The sequence below is a fragment of the Podarcis pityusensis genome, assembly GCF_964106645.2.
Source record: "Podarcis pityusensis genome assembly, chromosome: 3".
NCBI lineage: Eukaryota > Metazoa > Chordata > Lepidosauria > Squamata > Lacertidae > Podarcis > Podarcis pityusensis.
The window spans coordinates 77,130,562-77,151,960 of NC_138026.1; the positions used below are offsets into that span (position 1 = coordinate 77,130,562).

At 43.1% G+C, this 21,399-nt stretch overlaps 1 long non-coding RNA gene across 1 annotated transcript; it reads right to left on the reverse strand.

Annotated features, from left to right (window-relative positions):
- Nucleotides 1-2,269: 2,269 nt before the first annotated feature.
- Nucleotides 2,270-13,794, reverse strand: LOC308472730. Its single transcript, XR_013983681.1, has 3 exons — nucleotides 13,339-13,794; nucleotides 4,032-4,122; nucleotides 2,270-2,496 (listed from the first exon to the last, which is right to left on the reverse strand). It is a non-coding gene; the product is annotated as an uncharacterized lncRNA (long non-coding RNA).
- Nucleotides 13,795-21,399: the final 7,605 nt, after the last annotated feature.

A 21,399-nucleotide genomic window follows, 5' to 3' on the forward strand; every position in this document is an offset into this window, starting at 1 on the left:
TATTCCTGTTATATCTGTTAGGGCCTAACTAGAACCTAGGGTGTGCTGCTTGCTGCCACTGACCTATATCTCTACCCCAGTAAAAGAAAGGTGTGATGTCAATGCATACAACACTTACATGCCCAGATTCATTATCTGCTGCTTACAGGTGGCAGGGAAATGTTGAATGTCATTACATTACACCATGTACCTCTTGTAATGTCAAATTAGACTGTAAGTCATTTTGTCAGGGAACCATTTTGCTTTATGTACACCAATTCAAATTTTAAATAACTAAAACCTCCATGTCTGAAGAGAAATAATTAGGAATCCAGGAAGCTGCCTTATACCGAGTTAGCCTAGCTCAGTATTGGCTTACGCTGACAGACAGCTTTTCAAGGGTCTTCCACAACTCTAGCTGAAGTGATGGGACTGAAGCTGGGTCCTTCTCCATTGTTTTTAAGAGAGCTGAAAGTGGTACTATAGGGGCATAATTTCCTATTGTCACTTCACAAGCCTCATTGCTGTCTCTAGTTAAACAGGTTTTGAAAGCTTGGGAAGTGCTGCAATAATAAACTGGCGAAACTCATGAAGAGATAATAGCAATGTGCACACTCTCTAGCCAATGGCTTCACCTCAGAAATAACTGCCTTCTGGCTTCACCTCAGAAATAACTGCCTGTCTGTGAGTATTTGACGCTGTACTACCACACCTACCTATGTTTCACGCGTCGTATAGAATGACGTATTTGAATGCCAGTTAGAAGACTTCTGAGTTCCTGTCACAGAAACCTGAAATTTAGCCTTCTCCATCAGTTTGTCCTACACAGTATTTGATACAGACCATTTAACATCAGTGCTGCATCAGTGACATATACTGCGGCAAATTTTCTGCCTTTCTTTCTGGCAACTGAGATCAGAGTTCTTTGTCAATAACATCTGGCTTCTTTTCAGTTTCACAGGATAGGTTAACATGCAGAGCAATTCATAGCACTGCCAATAGAAGGATGGAGAAGAATTTTCCCCCAAAAAAGGGAGCCAGATACAATAAAGATGGCTAGGAATATTGCATGATGCCATGCAAGGCAAAACCAGTCCTCATTATTTCACTGAATAAGCTGGGCCCTGGAATTTTAGGAGTAAATTTCGATAGGAATACAACAGATTTATCAAATTCTAGCTGAAATGGAAGTTGAAAGAAATTATATGCTGGTCATTTCACACTCACACACACACAAACAAGCATATTTAGTATTTGCTGCAAGTACTGAGTTGGCAGCTATAAAGGCTGACTCCATCAGTTTCATCCATTGATATTGTTGTATGTTAGGCAGGAGATTAATTGGCATGGTGCCTGATTCCCTTCTAATTCCCAGGGTCCTGGATCCTGCAAGGGTTAAAATCTAATGGAGGATATCAATGTTGAATTAGGCAAGGGTCATAGTTGCCACTTAAGTATGGTTCTTAGTTTAACAAAGGAAGTAGCTCTGTGCTATAGGGAAAATGGGGGGAGGGCTGGCTCCCTCACCTGATTGGTAATAAGAAAGACAAAAGCCAGCGAGTTTTTGTGAAAGCTGGGCTAGAAGCAAGCCAGAAAGGCAGAGCCATGCTTGATTTCTGCTTGAAGTCAAGGCTTTGACTATGGGCGAACCAAGACTCTTGATGTGTTCATGATGTGAGTCCCACCATCAGGTTGTATATATGTGTAAATAAACCATATATCATAAGGGCACCACAAGCCTCCACAGTCCCTCATTCCAAGGAAACCGGACCTTGGAGAAGCACCTGGAACTCCTGGAGTCCTGCACCACTTGGAGACTGGGGTGGCATGCAGCAATATCAATATTACAATTGGAAGATCAAAACCATTCCCCTTTTTTCCTGCAGGGTCTGTGAACCAAGGGTGATTGGACAAAGAACAGGAAGGGGGGGGGGGAATGTTTCAGTTAAGTGAAAAACAAGCAGAAACTGAGATATAGTCCCCGTAAGCATTCTTTTGCCTTGATTAAAAATACATACCATTAGAAATTATTTTTTTAGAACCTTTCAGCACTTATTTTGCACATATTAGAATGCAGGCGAGGGGAAATAATCACATATCATTCTCTTTAATACAGATAATGGCAACTCCACTGTAGATAGCCTGGTTGCCTGTATTGGGCCCAAGGCTAACCCCATCCTGTATAAAAACGTTCTGGGACACTACTGCAGGAAAGGGAAGACTGACAGAGAAACATGAGCCAGTTTTTATTCTGTTTTCTGTATATGAGTCGTCTGCAGCAATATTATTTTTTTTTGCTGGGTGTGGGTGGGGTGGGGAGGCTTTGCTTTCCAGTGCATGCTTTGTTAATACCAGCTGCCTTCAGCACCTCCTATTTGTGCTGACTGATTTCAGCTGCAGTTCTCTCAGATTATGACTGATGTCATAAAAGCTGCCAGCTGCACAGCCTCTTCAGTTTTTCTGGTGATGCTGGCTGGTTGTTGTTTTTTTTTTGCATGCTCTACTGAGCAAATACACCTTAAACACAAAACAAAGCCCTTAGCGAGAATGGGTACAGAAGCTTACTTAAGCAAGCAATTTGGCAGATTGTATAGCATTAACACATGACAATCTAATTGTTTGCATTTAAGTTATATCTGTCTTTATCCAGACTTAGTGATGGAACAGATAGTACAATAAGAATGGGGTACAGTAAGGACTCCAACCTACTCTGCTGCTGTGTTCTATTCCTTTAGTTTAGGCATCCATCGTATGCAACACAGGTACCCAAATGCACTGTGTATCTTCCTTTTCCCCCTCTTCTAAGCATTGCTTTGGCTATAGCCTTAGCAGAGGCCAAAATTAATCACATCACACAGATACATTGATCTCGGTTTGGCAAACTTAGCAGAGCTTTTTCATGATCATATCTTATACTCTTTTCTCACTCTCAGTTTTAATTTTACTTGTTAGCTCTTTCTGCATTTAGCTGTCCCCAGTAGCTGAAGATCATCAGGCTCTAGCAGCCCTGTTCAGCTCACCCTGCAACATCAATGTACTCCTTTAGTAAACTGATAGTTTCAGGAAGGGGTTCAACCATACACTGGGAATTTAAGTTTGTGCAGCTAAAGTGAATCAAAACACTGTACTGCCCTAGTGCAACAAATCTGCTTTTTAAAAATGCTTTTGCGTTTAGGAAAGTGATGGAGAAATGCACTGAAAACTGGAATAAAAGATAGATTAACAGGAAGTCATGTAAATATCTACAAACAGATCACAATGAAGGCTTTTTGTTGTATAACCGCTCTGTAAACAAATCAGAACAAATATTCAATAATGACCGGAGATAGTCTAACCACTGCCTAAGCTTTCTGCAACCAAATTAGGACAAATGGTGAATAAGGAGGTCATCTGACTGGCGAAGCCCTGTAATGGCTTCAGGCACTCTAACTGCTTCTTGTTCTTTCTACTGAAAAGCAGCAGCTTCCCTTCTTCCTGCAATGGGCCCCACAAATCCTAAAGCTGATCTTGATTCACAGCAAGGATTTCACAATTAAATACTTGGTGTATAAACAGAGGGAAGAATCCTGTGCAAGAAAGCAAACTACAAAAGGCCACATGTATACACACACACACACACACACACACACGGGAAAGAGGCAGCCTGGGCGTCTATTTACTCAAAGTCTGGTGTTCCAGAATCCAGAATCTATGAAAATATTATCCATGTGATTTTATTTCCAAGATGAATGTTGGCAGACATTTATGAATACATTGCCAGACTCCAGTTCGTTCAAGAGAAGAGGCATAGCTAAAGGATGTTTAGCTATAGCCCATTAAAGTCAATGTGAGTCTTTTGTAATGCAATATTCATAAATTGATTAGTTAGTTTTCTACCATGTACAGGAAGTATATAAGACAAGCCAAACAGGATGAAACATCCCAAGATAAAAGCAATCAAACAGTACCCAAAACAGAACAGCTCTTAAAGCAATATTCTGCCTGACGTTTAAAACATTTTTGTACTGTAAAGAAAGATTTCTTAAAAATATATATGTTTCACATGTATTTACCTCTCAAAGAATTGCACGTGAAGGAACTAGGCGCTCATCTCTGGAAAAGGAGCCCCACAAAGTGGTCACCACACCACTGAAATTATTAAATCTGAAAATATCAGTTTCAGGAAAAAAGAAAAAAAGGACATTGAAAACACCCTTAAAACTGAGATGGCAGGGAGGACTACAGAAGGCAACAATTCCTGCAAAACAGTATTATGCACCCGAAAAAGAAAATGGGCATCTTACAAAGATTAAAACAGTCTTATAGTCTTAGAAGGCATACAAATATGCAAACGAACCACCTGGGAGAGTGCTAACTAAGCTTTGGAAAGGAGGAGGGTGGACTCTAGGCCCCTGTCAGAGCCTCAGCCCTCCTTCCCAAAGTCTCACTTACCAAGCTTTGAGACTGCAGCTCTGCAGCTCAGCACCCAGTGCATGTGCACTGATTGCACGGCCCTAAATGCTCCCCTGCCAGTGTGTGGGGAAAGATAATAATGGCACAAGGTCACCCAGAGAGTTTCATGGCCAGGTGGGGATTTGAACCCAATGTTCAACACTCTAGCTATTATACTACACTTGCTCTCTTGATTGTGATATTTCGCTCATGTGAAATGTGTGTGTGAGAAGCCTGTGGGCTTCTCCTACACATCTGGCTGAACACTGTGGGAAACACGATGCCGGACTAATATAAAGACCATGGGTCTGTTCCGGCAGGGCTTTTCTTACCATCCTGTGGTAACGGAGAAAAATTGACAACATAGGAAATGGCATGTATGTGAGAACCAGAGGTGGAAATATGGGCTTAAAAAAAGGTTTGTGGTATTCAAGAGAAGTGAACAAGCAGATGGAGAAAGTGAAAGAAGAGAAAGGAAGGAACTGAACTGCCAAAAAGTAAATAGAGGGAGCTTGAGCTGAACATAGTAAAGTAGGCATTGAGAGTCTGCAGCCTTCAAATGTTGCTGGACTACAACTCCCATCATCCGTGACCATTGGCCAAGCTGCCTGGAGCTGATGAGAGTTGGAGTCCAGCAGCATCTGCAAGGCCACAGATTCCTTATCCTTGTAGCAGAGGAAGTCAGCACAAAGAATAGTATAGAGCAGGCTTCACCAACTGGTGCCCTCCAGTTGTTTTGGAATACAACTCACATCAGCCCCTGACAGCTGAGGCTCATGGGAATTATAGTCCAAAACAGTTGGAACACACCAGGTTGGGGAAAGATTATACAGTCATACTTTGGATCCTGAACGCCTTGCGAGTCAAATGTTTTGGCTCCTGAATGCCACAAACCCAGAAGTGAGTGTTCCGGTTTGTGAACATTCTTTGGAACTCGAACGTCCGACGGGGCTTCCGCAGTTTCCAAAAGTTTTGGAATTAGAACAGACTTCGGGAATGGATTCCATTCGACTTCCAAGGTACCACTGTAGTTGCTTTCAGACCCAGCCATAGTGTACCCTAGAGCATGGATTCCAGAATAATTAAAGCACTCCCCAAACTTTAATTATTCAGATCTTATGACACTGAGGTTTGTAACAAATTAAACTGTAGACCTTTGAGGTGACTGTCCTGGTTTCAAGCTCGGAGGGAAACCTGTTCAGTTTCCTCTCCATCCTGAATAAATGTATGGCCTTGTTGTTGTGCAGCTCTTCTGTGAAAACCCTCAAGAGAAAACTTTCCAATTTATCTTGGGAGTGAGGCAAGCTGAAAAGGGCAACAAAACCACACTAGCTGCAGAGATGTTGACGGCAAGCTTTGAAGTGAACCCAGGCTGCCGCCTCAAGTTGTGGGGAGCAGGCTGAGGCAGGAAATGAGAAGCACGCTGAATTAATCACTTGATGCTCTGATTAAGAGGCATGGGACTCTGTATCATGTGATAGCTAAAACTCTAAGCTCCGGTCCCTCAGACATTGTTTGGTACATGAGAAATTTGAACAGACAGATGGGAGTCATGAGCAGGATTACAACTACTATTAAGCGCAAAAAACGAACTGAGTCAATTATAAATGGAATGTCCAACCATCAAAAGAATACAGTTTAGGAATGGTTTCAATGGCGACCTCCTGTTTTGTTTTGATTTTAATGTGTATGTAACAGTGTATATCATAATCACATCCCCTTTTCTGAATATCCCTGAACCAGAGTAAAATCTTTCCTGCCCAAGAAACAACCTGTGTGCCAGGAATGATCCTGTATTGCTCCTAGACTAGGCATTGCTATCTGCTCTGCTCTCAGAACAGATTTGTGGAACAAGTGCTTCCAGAGAAGGGGATGATACACAGCTCACAACCTGTGCAGCCAGTCAGGCATAAGGTGTGGAGTCTGTTCCTTCTCCAAGGATGGAAGATCTTCATGCAAAAGCCTGAACCTGCTGATACAGTAAACAGCTTTATTGAAACCTATTTATAAGGCATCTTTTACTATGTGAAATGGGGTGTTAGGGTGGGGGTAGTACCTCTGGTGGAGGACATGTCATGCTCCTTCTAGGGTTTGTCCACCTTTGGTCTCCACTCTGCTCTCAGCTCTCACCTGTACTACTTGATCTGATCTCCGCAGAATGGGGTAGCATATAAATGTACAGTGGTACCTCAGGTTACATACGCTTCAGGTTACATACGCTTCAGGTTACAGACTCCACTAACCCAGAAATAGTGCTTCAGGTTAAGAACTTTGCTTCAGGATGAGAACAGAAATCGGGCTCCGGCGGCACAGCAGCAGCAGGAGGCCCAGTGGTGCTTCAGGTTAAGAACCGTTTCAGGTTAAGTACTGACCTCCGGAACAAATTAAGTACTTAACCTGAGGTACCACTGTAATGAATACTTGAATAAACGAAAGACTGAAGCTTTCCTGTTTTTAAAAGAATCCATCTCTCTCCTACTTTTCCTTAGTTCCCATTTATCTGTACATTTCCAACAGGGAAATAAAACTACGCAATATAAACAAAAACATTGGTTAGTGGCATATATTCACTTGAATATTAATGCATATGAAAAATTCGACAGGGGGGAATGTGGGGAATATCTGAAGCTGCTTACTGAGCCTGAACACAGGTCCATATAGTCCATTATTATTATTTACTCACTCTGGCTGTGACACTCCAAGGTTTCAGTGCCTAACTAAATGTTGAAAGTGTAGAAAAGGAAGCTGCCTAATGCAAACTGTTTGGCCCTCTAGACCCAGGGAACGTTGGGGAACCTTTGAGCCTTCAGGTGTCACTGAATTGCCCTGCTATCTTATGATGAGAGCCAGTGTGATGTAGTGGTTAAGAGCGGTAGTCTCCTATCTGGGGAACCGGGTTCGCGTCCCCGCTCCTCCACATGCAGCTGCTGGGTGACCTTGGGCCAGTCACACTTCTTTGAAGTCTCTCAGCCCCACTCACCTCACAGAGTGTTTGTTGTGGGGGAGGAAGGGAAAGGAGAATGTTAGCCGCTTTGAGACTCCTTAAAGGGAGTGAAAGGTGGGATATCAAATCCAAACTCTTCTTCTTCTTCTTCTTCTTCTTCTAATAAAACATCACCACTAACAACAACTGCAGCTCCCGTCATCCGAGGTCATTGGCCAAATGGTTTTATTCTGCAGCTAAAAATAATTTAACACAACTAACATTATACAGTAAGTGGAACTATACTAAAGATGGGTGACACCCTTTAATCTTGTTTGCACAGACTCCTGTGTTTGTCATCTATAGGTAGTTCTTTGAGGAGTGGTTTTGCAATCAATCTTCCATCAGTTCAGAGGCTTGATGTCTAACTGGTTTTGCTAAGAATCAATATTAGGTTTAACAACATAGACTTGATTTCTACCGACTTCGGAAAAAATAGGGCACAACTTCAATGGTTTCTTGTCCATAAATGCTGCAACCACTGAGTTTCATTGTTGTTGTTGTTAAAAGAAAACGAAGTACCTTATAGGGCTTTGACTAAAACTTAAAAACTTTAAATGTTCATTGCATCTACATGGAGCATAGCACAAGTAACTTAATTAGAAATAAGTAGAAGTATGAGCCATTCATGCTCCATAATCCCCACTTTGAGAGAACCTTCTAATCAGTGATCAGGATACATGAGCCAAACATTAATAACAACAAAGGATGGGATTTTCTCAATGGCATATTGGCCATATTTTATCAATATGGAATTTCAGAACATGGGGGCTTGCTGGCAAACAATGTGAAAATAACGTTTATAAGATTTATTCGTTTACAGCTTGAAAATAGGGTTGTTGACTAGTTGCTGAAAGTGTTTTTATGTGATAGAATATAACAGCTGTTATCTTAAAATAATGTGGTAGTTACCATATGGGAGCTCGGAAAATTTCTTCCCATAGTGACAGGGCTTGTCAAAATATTGAACACTTGGATGAAATGCAGAACACTTGGAAGATAGGCTCCCTTGCCTTTAAAAAGAACATGCACTGCTACTTCCCCCTCTTCCCCCTGGTCATTTCACTTCCCCTTCCTCTAGCTGTGCTGTGCTTGTAGCTAGATAATTTCATGTGTGGGGAGGCTTCCAATTCCATGCCCCCATGGACTAGTCAGATGGTGAGTTAGGAAGAGCCATTTATCTTAATACAATACAATGGCTATAACTCAGTGGAAGAACATCTCCTATACATGCAGAAGGTCCCAGGTTCAGTCCCCAGCAGATCCAGGTAGGAGAGGAAGAGAAACTTGCCTTAAATCCTGACGAGCCCATGCACAATACTAAGCTAAATGGACCAGTGTTCTGGTTCAGTATAAGGCAGCTTCCTATGTTCCTAACAGCTTCTGAAATCTCAATTTCTCCATGCTCAAAGAATGTTACTGCGACTCAGAAAACATCGTACAAAATGCCAGCTGGCTGCTGTAGGCAGTTGACACGAACCTCTGGTTTTCTTTTTCTACTGACATTACTTAATGCTTGGATGTATTTTGCATAATTAGGTAAGGACCCCGTGATGGTTAAGTCCATTCAAAGGCGACTATGGGGTGTGGCGCTCATCTCGCTTTTCAGGCCAAGGGAATCAGTGTTTGTCCACAGACAGCTTTCCGTGTCATGTAGCCAGCATGACTAAACCGCTTCTGGTGCACGGATTACTGTGACAAGTGCCAGAGCACACAGAAATGCTGTTTACCTTCTCGCCACAGCAGTACCTATTTATCTACTTGCACTTTCGAACTGCTAGGTTGGCAGGAGCTGGGACAGAGCAACGGGAGCTCACCCTGTTGTGTGGATTTGAACCACCAACCTTCCGATCAGCAAGCCCAAGAGGTTCAGTGGTTTAGACCACAGCACCACTGTGTCCCTTTACCTTTACATAATTAGGGCATAATCCAAACTTGGCCGCTGCCTGGCAGGGCTTAACAGGATGGTGGGACCACTGCCACATATGTAGGTGGAAGGTTGGGGGCAAGCAGATAGCTGTGCCAGGAATTTGGCCTGTGTTGGGGTCAATGCAGTCACATGATAGCAATGGAGTTAGTTCAGTTCCACCGCAGAACACATCATTTTGGGGTTTTCTGCTGGATGCATTTCTGCCCACTTTAATGTTTTTGGGCAGAAGAGGCAGCGCCACACTGGCAGTGATGTTAGCTTCCCTCCACCGGCAGAGGTAAGCAGGAAGAAGAAGGAAGGGGCAGGAGGTGGAGAGGATGGCACCAGTCCTGGTCAATCTTTGACCATACTGGGCCCAGTTGGCACTGCATCCAGAGTAGGAGCATGCATTATATTTCATTATTTTTATTATGGAACACTGTGGTTATTCTCTTCAAAGAAAAGTATAAATATCAGTTTAACTAAGCCCTGGCTATACTACCTTTTGAGGAGATGACACAGGGCATGCAGACATGGGTAGTGGAACTCGTTTTTTTTTAAAAAAGAAACAGCTTCAGGGCTGAAGCTATACTCAGGAGACTGGTACTGAGCTGTACAAGAACAGTGTTGTCATGGTAGATCGTGAAGAGCAGGAGCTCATCATGGCTGCCTCTATAGCAATACCACACGAGAGTCCCTAGCCATGCCCCAAGAGCAGTTCAAAAATGCAGGCGGCTGTGTTGCTCCTTTTTTCATTTCTTTCTTTTATTGTGTTTATTACCCTTCCTTTCTTTTGTCATGGAATCCAAAGTGCCACGCATGTGATTCCTAGGCTGAGCTAGAAACACCCTCCACTTTGTCATTTTTGAACGCTTCTAAAACTGGCTGTTAAACTCTGCAAATCTGATAGCAATAGAATTCATTAAAGAAGATATTGCAGCAAAAATGTTGGCATAAGGAACTCATACACACACACACACACACACACACACACACACTTTTAAAAAAGCATATATTTATATTCCCAACTTTTACCTAGCATAATAAATAGCATAATAACCAATTTATTAGGATCAGCTGGCAATCAGCATGTCAGACTTTGGCTGAGGAGACCTGGGTTGCCATCCCTGATTAGCCATGAAATCTGTGGGGTGACCTGCCTTAGGCCAATCAGACTAGGCTACTTCATGAAGGGATCAAGCACCTAGACACACCACCCTCCAAACTGACAACAATTACCAAACACTGCTCCAGCAGATGTTATTATCTGCTGTGGGGGGGGGGGGTGAGTCCCTGCTCCACTACAGCACTGTGCAGCCTAAGTCCCAAGTTAGGTTCAGTCCCATCTCCAATTAAAGAATCTCAGTTGCTGAAAATGGCCTCTTTGTGAGACATCCAAGCCCATTTCTAGTCAAAGCAGACAACACTGGGCTACATGAATCAATATTCATAGGTGTCATGAATGATGATTTTGAATGGAAGGGGTGGAAAAGGGGCTCAGGTCACCTTTCCCTTTCTGATGGTTCTCCACTCCAAATAAGCAGCTCCTGCCCTTCCACAGTTAAAAACATGAATGAACAACATTTTGAATCCATAAGTGGGAAGCAGCTGTACATATTTTTGAAAGAGAAACAGTGACAGGTGGAAGGAATAAGTACGCCTTTCCCCTGGTTTCTTTTTATTTAATATTGCACCTTTCAAGCTGCTGTTCTTTTTGAAAATGATATCGTGTATATCAAGGGCTTTGTCACATGTATTTGCTTGAAGTGTGTAGTCAGACTCCAACTTGTAATTGAGCCAGAAAGACAAACAAAATCATCTGCTAACCCTCGTGTCTGATGTAAACATAGGCATTTAACTTGCCTTGAGTGTTGTTGTCAGTTTCCTGATGCCTAGGCTGCTCTCTTATATCTCTGAGTTGTAATTTGAACTCCAAAGCAGTAACAAAGACTGACAAGTATATCTATTAACCAGGCTTCACTTTAATCATCTGGATTCAGTTTCTGAACTTTCCAGTACTGTCTCTGCATCAGATATCACAAGTATTACATCTTTCTACTACCGAAAAATGTTAGATAGCAAAAAGGAGAAAGCAAATTCCATTGAGCAAACACACTTTTCACTGTAGTGAAGCACGGTGAATGAAATGGAGAAGGAAAACACAGGGAGGGAGGGAGGAGCATGGAATGCTTTCCCTCCCCACCTACGTTTCCCTTCTTCATTTCATCCCCATTTCTTTACAACAGCATTTCCCCTCACCATTTCATAATGTCTTCCTATCAAACCACGAACCCACAAAGTCCCACTCAAGTATTACGCTGCATGCCCAGTTGTCTCCTGACAAGCAGGACTCCCATCTTGACAAGAGAGCAGCTTCAGCCTCCAGATAAGAATACATGGCGCAAAGGCAAGAGAGAGCTTGCTCAGTGGTAAGGAAAGAGGAAGTGTGTTTATTTGGAGGGAGGATAGAAAGATATGTGTGAATATAAGGAAACTGCCCCAGAGAGAAGGAAGTATCTGCCACCGCAAGCAAGCAGGCAGGAGGCGGGGCATGGCATCCAGATCCAAATCCGCCATCCCTCCAGAGCAGGAGTCAGCAAACTTTTTCAGCAGGGGGCCTGTCCACTGTCCCTCAGACCTTGTGAGGACGGACTATTTTTTGGGGGGGGGGATGAACAAATTCCTATGCCCCACAAATAACCCAGAGATGCATTTTAAATAAAAGGACACATCTACTCATGTAAAAACACGCTGATTTCCGGACCGTCCGCGGGCCGGATTTAGAAGGCGATTGGGCCGGATCTGGCCCCCGGGTCTTAGTTTGCCTACCCATACTCCAGAGTGTTGCTTGAGGCAACTGGCTCAGAAAGGCTCAATGGTAGCTCTGGCTCTTGTTCATTGCCACCAAACCCAGGAAGGCAGGGTCCTGACTACCTTCAGCTAAAGATGTTGCTTATCATGTTCAAGGTGCTTAGAAGTCATTAGAATAGGGAGGTGTTTAGGAGTTGCTGGGGCGCGAGATTTCAGCTTGGGGGGAAATGTTATTTTTGCTACTCTTTGGACTATGTTCTTGTATTCCTTTTGTTAGGCCTCATTATGAATTGTTAAGTAGATTGTTTAATCAAAGTGTACAGTTTTTTAGTATGAGATGTTTTAATTAATCTATGACTGTTGTTCTTGTTATATCTTGAAATGTTATATTTTAGTATGTGCATTTTTCTGATGCCGTGAGCCACTTTAAGCATGGATAACCATGCAAAAGCAGCATACAGATAAGCAATGATGATGAAAAAGTGGCTTTGCTAAACCTTGTAAATAAAGGAAGGCAAATCACACTTTTCTCATTATTCTTGGGTTTTGCAAAAATCCAGAAATACTTCATTTCACTTTATGTGCTTTAAAATAATGTCCATATTTTAACTGCATCTGGATTTGGTAGCACAAACAGGTAGTTCCAGTGCAGCCTAATCAAAGTAAGACTGGATGTAGCATATGATTGTGTTTGAAGTCTTACTATTGTTCAGCATGCCTGTTTGTATGTTAACAACGATGTCAAGATTGTCCTTGTAAATCATTTATGCAAGGCAGCTCAGTTGTCATCGTTCTCATAGACCATAAAATGAATTTATTCAGACAGAAAGTTTCGTTATCCATGGCTGCATGTGATCATCTCAAGGCATGCAAAATATATTCCATGTGAGTGCAAGGACAATTAATAAGTATTAAATCTGTTGCCATCCATTCATATTTTACAGCAGTAACTGATTTTGGAGATACGCAAAGATTTTATCTCAAGCTGTTTGATCAGCTGATAATCAGACCTTCTATCATGTTCTTCTTTCCTATTAGCTACACAAACGGAAAGAGTTCTCTATCCTTTTCATGCTTTTCATCATCTTACAGATTCTTTTCTGGGGCAGGGGCATGGAGAAATACTTGCTTTCAATCAGCCATTTCTATAGTCACTATTAAATATAATCCGTATCACAAAGGAGTAAAAACACAACATTTTCTTAAAAGAGTAAAATGAACTCACCAAAGTATGTGTTTTCTCTTTAGCATGAGACATTAATCATCTGCTGCAGCAATCCAAGCACTGCCCTCCATCAAAGATTGGACATACCGTTCACCACACACAGGTCGCAGTTCTTATCTTGTTTCTTTCTAATTAAATCTTAGAGTCATAAGCAGCAAACAACTGAGGGATAAATTAGACAGTGGAATCCAAACCACAGCACAAAATTATTGCTCCACTTCTAGAAGAGGCGAGTGGTTGCTTGTGCCATGATAGTTTCTGCTTATGAAGCTATTGGGGCAGTCATCTGCAATCCTGCTTTCAATGCTATATTTTGACCCACAAACACTGTGGGGTGATCACGCAGCTTCGTTTCCAATCAGTGTATATCCTCCTGTGACATCCTGATGAAATTCTGCAATATTTCATACCATAAATATTCCAAGTGGTGCTGCTTGAAGCTCCACCACTGACCTGAGCAACTCTCTTCTGCCATGCAGCTGACCTTCGGCAAGAAGCCAGTTCTCCAGGGCCCCATATATAAGGGAAATCATAGCATTGCTTGCAAACAGTTGAAGCTTTACAGCAAAATATTCTATTTGGATGCCTACTTTACAAACCATCTGTTCTGTGGTGTAATATTTTGCATGCACATTCTTGCTTTAGTTCCTACAAACATACATATGCATATATATATATATATATATATATATATATATATATATATATATTATTGATAGGGTTAAACAGGGGAACCAGACAGATGGGAGTTTACCAGCACATTTTATTTTTCATACTATGCCAATCAGTTTTTATGAATTATTAGAAGACAAAACAAACAAAAATGAAGAAACACAACCAACCTTAGGCAATTGGCTCTTGTACATGTGTGCCTAGCCATGATACACCATTCCATTCCATTCCCTCTCCCACTCAGTTCCCGCCCCTCCCCGTTTGTATTCTATGATAAGTGAACAACCCCATTCTTATTTACATTGTTTTTGTCCTCCACTATTGTAAACAAAATCTGCCCTTCTTTTTTATGGGGTATCCCAGAGCCCATATAGTGTCCTTAAGTGGGTTCCCTATCGGTAGGAGAAAATAACAGAGGCCAACCAGAGAATATTGAGAAGCAAAGCAGCCAGTAAGCCTGATCTTTATTAAAGCTGTTGCAACAGAGTGCTCCCCTCGCATGCAGGAGGACCCTGAACAAAGAATTCCCTGCCCTGGAGCTCAAGACCACCCCTCCATACATTATACATACATCACAGAAGGGGTGTAACCCAAGACTACCCCCCACAAACATCATACCTCCATCACAGAAAAGGTGGTCTACAACAGAAATTTGAATGTTGTTGTTTTTCCTGTCTGCCAGGTTATCTGATAATGCCTTATCTGATTGCCTTTCCTGGTAGTCTGACCATTACTTTGAGATGGTGATTTCCCAATTCCTGAGACAATGGGAAGGTTCCTCACCCCCTCCCTCCTTGCAGAGAAAACATTTGGTCAGTTTAGGAGTCAAAATGGTTTCAGGACAGTCTTCCTGTGCTGCTCCAGACATGTGGTCCACATATCTATGTACATGCTTGGTTGGTAAATTTATGAACATTTATTATATATATAAGACCTTAAATTTTTTATTACACCACCACACAACTAGGGTTCCCCCCTAATATTTTTTGTACTTTTGCAAACCTTGAGGTTTTCCTGAGCCTGCTGATACTTCTTTCATGTGTTGATGTGGTCATTTTGACTACATAAGCAAGAACACACACATGGGCATGGCTGGGGGGGCACAGCCCCAGGTGCATTTTTTTAGAGGGGTCATGACCAGGCGCCCCCATGACAAGCTCCCTCATTGGAGCCTGGCTCCGGCACGCAAGGGACCTGCTGAGGCATCTTTCTCGCACTCAGCCTCAGCAGCTCTTCTCCTGGGACAAGCGGGAGAGGCAGAGGCAGCATTGCCGCCCCTTTTCTGCTCTGGGCTTCGCATGCGAGGGAGCTGCCAGAAAGAAACAAGCAAATATAACCTTTTCGGGTTTTTTTGTGGTGCAAAAAGCCTACTTTTTATGTACTAGAAATAACACAACTGGACTTAACAGCATACCAGCCTTTGCAGAGAAGCCATTGGATGAGAAGAGGACCTTAAATATAGGCAACCCTTAGGTCAGCAGCTTGGTCCATAGCACAAGTCAGCATGGGCAAACCCTGTGAATTAACACACAAATAGATGTCCCAGGGCAAAGAGAAGAAGAGCTCATCAAGGGAACTGTGTTTTTGGGAGCAGGGAGCTTGTTTTTGGAATTGAGCACTTTTACTGTGGCAGTTTGGAGGTGTTGGGGATGACGAGAAATAAGTGACGTCAGGGTATGATTGGCCAGTTGACCTCCTTGGTGCTCTGCTTGTTCCCATCATCTGGGAGGGAGGGGAATCATATGTCATGATCACGAATGGAAACTTATCCTGTCTCCTGCTTTCATAGCACATGAATATGTATATGCATCTACAAACTGATTTTTAAACAGTGGATCTACAGTGTGCTTATCAAAAGCACCATCTGAAGAAAGACACAACTGGGTATGATGGTGGTAGCAGACCCATTTGGGGCACTATGGCTGTCCTGATGACACATCAAGAGGGATGAGGAGGGACCTCATTTAAAGCAAAAGGGGTGCACAGATAAAGAGAACTGAGCCTGCACTTTCCCACCACCTCACCCTCTGAGTCCATTTCTCCAAGCCTAGGTCACTTCTGGTATCAGAGCTCAACTTCAGGGGAAAAATAAGTCCGTCTGCAGTGCTATTTTCCTAGAAAAAGAGGTGCCAGAACTCACCATGAACACCAGCGAGTTCTGGCTGAAAAAAAGCCCTGTCTGCCTGGAGACAGACTATGGGAAGGTAAAATACAGATATGCAGTCACATGCAAACACAAGCAAAATCTGTATCCCTGTCAGTGAAGTGAGGCCCGTCAGAGTGAGCTTAGCCATGCCATCTGTTTGCTTGTCAACCATCTGCTTTACTCCCATGTATATTGGCCTTACCTAAACCCCACTGAAGTTACTGGAAGAGTTCTGGGAGCCTTCACTAGATTAGAAACAGATTCTTTATAAGCGGTGTAATAAAAATAATTAGGCATATTAAGACAGCTCAGCTAGCTTAGGCCTAAGAGTGTCAATAAATAGACATCGTTTTCTGAGAAACTGGAAATTCCATGTTAGGCTCGACGCCGAATGTTGTGACAGGAAGATCTGCCGGTAAAGTATAATGTTCTTCCCTGCGCTTTCGCATGCCAAACACGCGCATATAGAGTTCTCCCACAAACCTACTTAACTTCCATTAGCTGCCCTAAGGAATTACTCATCAATAGTTAAAAGGATTGAGCTCACAGAAACAATGGCTGCTGGTGACTCACCTGTTGAGTCAGAAGGAGCGGTGCAAACTATGTAATGCATCAGACTCTTGGGAATAACGTCGGCTTGATTTATTGCCGAGGATTAAATGAACAAACTGCTAGCCAATAGGACATCCTCCTTTCACAGACAGCAACTCTGAAACAGCTGCACCAAAGCAAAAGAAGAATAAGAGATATTAAGTTCCCATCTCTTTCTTAAGTGATGCCTTTTGTTTGATTTACCTTCCCCCAGTCCCCTTTAAAAAAGCAGAAATTTTCTAGCTAGTAAGCATAGCTCTTATTTCCACTGCACTGACATGTACCGGAACAACACATAAATCAGTGTGCATGAATGTGGGAGCAGAAATGTATGCTTATTGTAAAGCCTAGCTGAAAATGCAGAATTTCTGCTGAATATTCTCCAACACATATATTCATTCATTCATTTGTCTAAGTTGATAGGGACCACTGTTCCACCCACAGAGTTCCAGTTCTTAGAATGGTTTAGTAATCAATCCCTTTTCCCAGGAAACTTCATTGGAGAAGGTATCTGCCCTACCGGTGTGGGAGCAGTGGTCTTTATATTGTGTTCTTGGGTGACTGAAAACTTATCAGAGGATCTTCACTATGAAGATCAGTAAATGGCTAATAGGCTTCCCTAAAAGGCAGCTTGCTTAGCACCCTACACCTTTGTGTGTAATGCTTTGCCTAGGGATGTATTTGGCATAGGGTCGGTTCATATGAGGCAGTGGTCAGCCCCAGAAGGCCTGGCTGGTGTCCTGTATTATGAGATAATGTACACACTACCTATAAAGCACATTTGAAGCACATTCAAATGTGCACTGCAGTTTAGCCTTCCCAGAGTTACAATTCCCAGCAACTCTCTGTCTCTATACACAATATGCATTGCTGGATTCAATTAATGAGCTCCATCAGCCTGGGCAAGGATGCTTGCTTGCGCAATGGGGCTTTCCCCTCATGCCCCCCAGGAGTCAGGAGAACCTCACAGAGGTAACAAATTAAGAACTGACATTTTTCTATCCTTTCAATTGATTCAAAATCAGCTGCCCGAGGAAGCTGTGTCACTCTGCCTAATGATAGGGCTGCCCCCTCTGAAGTAGACATTTGGGTATTTGTCAGTGGATTGGTAAATGAGAAAGAGTGTTCATTGGAGCCAAACCAAAACCCAGACAACCAAAATGTTCAGCTTGGATCCACAAAGCTCAAGTTTAAGTCCTCCCACATTCAGCTTGGTTCAGCTTCATGGAGAAATTGAGGAATACCACCACCACCACCAATACTTTCCTTGCATTATGTTTGCCTGTGCAACTTCAGAAAGTAACGCTGGAAGTGTTGCTGAGGCAAACCAGTGCGCTGGAAGTAATTCAAGACCAGGCCTCCTTTTTGTTATCACAGGAGATGTTTATATTACTGAAGCAAATGTGAGACAAAGGAAAAAGACTTATAAGGTGCAGAATCACAACCAACATATTCCATCTAATTTCCATCGATCCTTAACTCATGAATTGGACTGAATTGGTAGCCATTCCAACAAGTGGGACCCGCAACGAAATGTTGCAGGGGGGGGAGTGTTGCTGATGAGGATTCCTAACAATCTATTCCACCCCCCTTGTTCCCATTATCTCCCCCGGAAAAGTCAGTCAGTATTCTATGGCCACTGAGTATGCTTGTTCCTGATTGGTCTGTTGTTATTTTTGGGGTACAAACTCCATCCCCATTTAGGGCTTTTGTTTGTCTGCCGCAAATGCTCTTGTGTGGGGGTGGTGTCATTTGTTTACATAAATGAAAGCACTCAAAAGCCTGAGCATCAGAAATAGAAGAAATTATTATCATTGGTTCTCATTTCCTGTGTGACTTCCTTGAGACATTCAGGGAGGAGTGAGGGGGAGACTTTGCATAACACTCTGTCCTCGTTTATTTGGCACTGACTGAAATAAAAAGAAATTGTACGTATTTCTATTCCACCTTTCGGGGCAATCGTTCACAATGTGGCTTCCAATAAAACGTTAAAAGCAACACAATGATGAAGTAAAGAATATGCTCTATAACACCATGGGGGGTATGCAATAAAATCAATAAAAAGCTTAATGGAATACAAGCAAAAGTACTACTCACATATTCATGCTGAGATCAATTAGACAAGAAGCATGGAATAATCTCAGATGTATTTGGGGGGAGGGAAGGAAAAGTAATGTGGAATTGATATGATCTGGGAAGAGGCATTTCTCCAGAACTGCCTCTAAATGTACATGGTGTGTGCGTGCTGTGTGAGTGCATTAACATCAATATGCATGCAAGTATGCTGGGAAAAAGAAGAGAAGATGCACAAGAGAATGTACTTTACGAACTCCCCTTCCAGCTTTCCTTTGGGCAGCGGAGCCTCTGAATGACGCACGCAGAGACAGTGTTCACTCAGCAGAGCAAGACAGCATAACAGATGGGCTGGCACAATACCTATTTTCTTTTCATTTTTCTTTTTAAAGGATGCCCTATTTAGCTGGGTTTCATTATCTGGGTGGTTTTATCTTCTCCTTTTAACACTTCGTTGATTTTTTACATGGCAACGAAATAATAACAAAACAAAGGGCATTAGAATTGGTTCCAGGCAGGGATATAAATGGAATGACTAGAAGTCACATAAAGAAAGAAGACGAAAATGCAGCAGAGGCAGCCTTTATGTGATGGCCATTTTGCTGCCTACCTACCATTACCTACCTACCTACAATTACCATTACCTACCTACCATTTTGCTGCCTACCATTTCTTCCATTACATGATGTAGAATAACCATGAATTATTAAATGGCTCGTTCACAACTGGAGGAAACGTTGTTTTCCTGACCCATACTTAGCAGAACAAAGTAAATGCATGTAACAGTTTTAGGGGGCGCTGTTGGGAGGTTACTATCATCAGAGTCTTGGAAGGGGAAGGACAAGATGGTGCCCCCCCCCCCACATGTGATGACCACACTGGCAGCTGAACCCTAGAGAATGTACACACTGCATGACCATGTGCTTTCAGTGTTGGATGAAGGCACCTTTTAGGCGCTGCTGTACATACAACTGCATCCCCATGTTGTCTCTGTCCTCCACTATTTGTCAGTCTAAAGCACATTTTGTTGAAACAGTTATAATCGTTGTTGTTGTTGTTATTGGGAATGCACCTAATGTACTTGCTGCATACATGTGTACACAGTGAGTGCCTTCTCCTAAGGAGGCAGACATCATAGAGATGTGCCACTCCTCTTCACCATCTTCAGCTTGACTGTGAATGAAATGGGCAAAAACAGGAAGCAGTACAGTAACTTCGCTCTCTCTGTATACCGACATAAATATCCGCTGTTTATCAGTGTATCAATACACCACTTTCCAGCCAGTCTGTTTTTAAAAACTACCCAAAAACCTTTTTTTAAAAAAGGTGTCAGGAGCCGGAGTGGGCATAGATAAACAAAATCAATCGTGTCCTCCCTAAAAGAGGGCACGTGTTACAGTAAGACCTGGAGACTGAACCCCTGTGTTGTGGGTGGGTAAGATTGGACAGCCACAACACCTGACTGGTAGGTCCCTCGATGCTGGGTTCAATCTGGCCAATGGGGCGCAGTCCAAATGGATCAAGGGACTTATATATACACCCATGCGTGTGACCCAGAGCTTCCTCTTTCGGCTCATGCATTCGGAACAGCTTAACAGCGTGTTCTCTGTGCAACCGAGAGAGAGAGACTTACCCTCGACGGATCGTCTTGGTGATATCTTTCCGTTATCTTTCTTTCTTTATCTTTTTATTATTTATTTCATTCTTTATTGCCCCCCTTTTAAGTTGGCCCCTTCCCCTTCCTTCCCCTTCCCTTTTGCTAGCGGGGCTTGAGCCCCTGAGTGCTCCCAGTTGCGGAGCCTGCCGCTGCCCTCCTTTTCGCAGCGGCTTCTGTCTCCTTTAATTCAGCTGTGGCTGCAGCTTCGCGGGCCCCCTTTAGCTTAACGTATCCTTGGGCAATTCGCAATTGTCACTGTTGGGGCTCTTTCGCCTAGCATATTGCGTTGCTTCACCTTACGAGAGTTCCCTCCCCGTTAAAACAGTGATTTCTGTGTGCCCGTTTTGCGTAGAGGCTGTTTGGGAATTTTCCGAGGGCGTAAATCTCCCCTCCCTCTAAGTCTGGCTGCCATTTTGGGTTCCCTTCTGCAGGGAGAAGTATGGCCCCCTATTAGTTTTGGTAGGAGCGCCATCTTGTTTTGGTGGGAGTGCCATTTTAGTTGGTGGGAGTGCCATTAGTATTATGTGATTCTGGATTTTCTCTGCCACAGCCTCTCCCCACTCCCAAAGCCCTGTTACCTCTTCAGCTTCTGACAGCTCTTTCTCCCAGAATCCTTCCTCTTCTCCCTCTGACCACCCATTGCTGTCCCATAACCAGTCCCCTGGCTTTGAGCTTTCTTCCCCTGGGGGTTCTCTTGGGGGTTCCCCAGTGGGTGCTCTGAGCTTTCTTCCCCTGGGGGTTCTCTTGGGAGTTCCCCAGTGGGTGCTCTGAGCTTTCTTCCCCTGGGGGTTCTCTTGGGGGTTCCCCAGTGGGTGCTTCTCACCACTCTTCTGCATCCAGCCAGTCCAAGACATCAGGTTTGTGGAAACACCAATCAAAAAGGGGGTGGGGAATGGACAACACTGCTGCACTGTTTGAAAAC